This window comes from Tigriopus californicus, chromosome 8, assembly GCF_007210705.1.
Source record: "Tigriopus californicus strain San Diego chromosome 8, Tcal_SD_v2.1, whole genome shotgun sequence".
Classification (NCBI taxonomy): Eukaryota; Metazoa; Arthropoda; class Copepoda; order Harpacticoida; family Harpacticidae; genus Tigriopus; species Tigriopus californicus.
Window position 1 is genome coordinate 4,215,595 of NC_081447.1, and position 2,299 is coordinate 4,217,893.

The following is a 2,299-nucleotide window of genomic DNA, read 5'->3' on the forward strand; positions in this document are numbered from 1 at the left end:
GGATCTGTAGTGTGCCACCCTGAAAGGCTAATAAACATTCCATTACTAGAACAAGTCTGGTTAAGACGCCAACGCGTCTATCCTTAGCCACGCCTACGCGTCGATCATCACCCACGCTTACGCGTCACTCCCAAAATGCGCGGTTTCACCTAGAAGTGAAAAATGGCCGAGCCATCTGTTACAATTGCTGACCTCGCAGCCGCCATGCGGGCAGTCGCCCCGCCCCCCGTCTCGAGCCCGGCCCCTCTTGCCGCTGTCTCCGCGAAAGTGCCAAAACTCAACCATACCAAGCCCGAAAACCGGTTTGTCGGAGCTGAGGTCCAATTTCAATTGTCCAACATCTCTCAGGAATCCACCAAGTACTTCCACATGGTGGGCGCTCTTGAGGACACCGACCTCACGCGCTATAGCAGGGCCATAAAGCGCTGTAATGAGCTGGCCACAGATCCTTCCCAGACCCCCTACACAGTGTTTAAGGCCGCTGTTCTCAAAAAAGCAGAGCGCAGTTTATGACAAAACCCTTGAGTTCCAGGCCTACCGTATAGACGACAGGGCCCAAGAGGTGGCCCTTGAGGATCTCCTAGATCTGTGGCCGGATGGCCCAGAGGCGGCAATGAAATCCCTAGCGTTCGAAGGCCAATTCATGCAAAAGTTTTCGGCCCCAATCAAATCCATGGCCCTGCAAAGGGGCCCTACAGTGAGCCTTGATGACATTGTTGAATGTGCAGCCCGCCATCTTGACCAATGCAGGGAATCCGGACAATACATTGGCGCAATCTGTGCTAGCAATGTCCAGGAGTCCGACCCTGGGCAGAGTGGCAACGTGTGTGCCCTTTACAACACGGCCTCGTCGCACTGTGGCCGGAATGATTGCGGTCGGAGTGACCGCGGCTGGAACGATTGTGGCCGGCACAACGACCATGGTCGTAGCACCTGTGCCCGAAATATCGTTGACAACAAAATGGATGGCCAAGAGGCCGATTCCTCTCCTTCTGAGGGTGGTCGCTTCACCTTCAAGCACGGCAAACTCATCTGCCATTATCACGCCAAGTGGGGTGCTAATGCAGAGAAGTGCCTGCCCAAAAAATGTATGTGGACCACCCTTCCCCAAGGCCAAGGGATCAACCGCATGTCTCTCACTGCTCAACTACTGTCCGTTCAAGACTTCAGTACAACTGCTGGCCCACTTCTTCCACTTCCGGTCACTTGCTCTCCTCCTGAAGCATCCACAGCTGCAATTCGGGTTCGGGATGGAACTTCAAATGTGGTCTGCCTTACAGATTCTGGGGCTGCCAGATCTTTCCTTCCGGCCATGCCCGCGGACATCAGTCATTGCAAGATACCTAATACCCGTCTCTTTAAGACAGCCGACGGAACACCCTGCAAAGTTTATGGCATGAAAAATATCAGTGTAAACCTTGGGACGCTGGGCAACTTTTCCCATCTCTTCTACATGGCTGATGTTGATGACCACATTTTGGGTTTTGACTTCCTCAATATATTGCGGCTCCTCATTGATTGTCACAATCAGAGACTTGTGCACCCAGACACTGGTTCTTTTATTGCTGGAACTAGTGCGCAAGCGTTTGCCATCTCTTCAGCTCCACAATTGGAATCAGAGAAGCCATTACCAACCCCTTTCAGCGCAATCCTGTCAGAATTCCCCAGTGTTCTTGTGTCCAAAGAGGACTTTTCCGCTGCTTCAAAACATGGGATAACTTGCAGCATCCGTTTGAAGGATGACACTGCATTGGATAAAATCCGCGCCAAGCCCCACAGATTGTTTGGACCAAAGGAGACCGCTGTTCGGGTGGCCATTGACGAGCTTAAAGACGCTGGGGTTGCCAGGCCCTCGAATAGTCTTGTGTCATCTGCACTACATGTAGTCGTGAAACCAGATGGATCATCCAGACCATGTGGGGATTACCGCCAACTAAACTTCTACACTATTAAGGACAATTACCCTCTTCCACGCTTGGATGATCTTCTTGACAGTCTAGCGAACTCTACCGTGTTTAGCAAACTTGACATTGTCAAAACCTTCCATCAGGTGCTGATGGATCTGGCTTCCGTTCCTCTTACCGCAATAACAACGCCCTGGGGTTTGTTCGAGTTTACTGTCGGGCCATTTGGTTTGAGCAATGCGGCACGGGCATTCCAGCGGCTTGTGTCCGCCATGCTCCGTGGCCTCCCAGGAGTTGCAATATATGTCGACAATCTTCTTGTACACACCGCCACAATGTCGGATCACCTCACAACTGTGCGCGATATTTTTGCCCGTCTTAGTGATGCTGGGTTG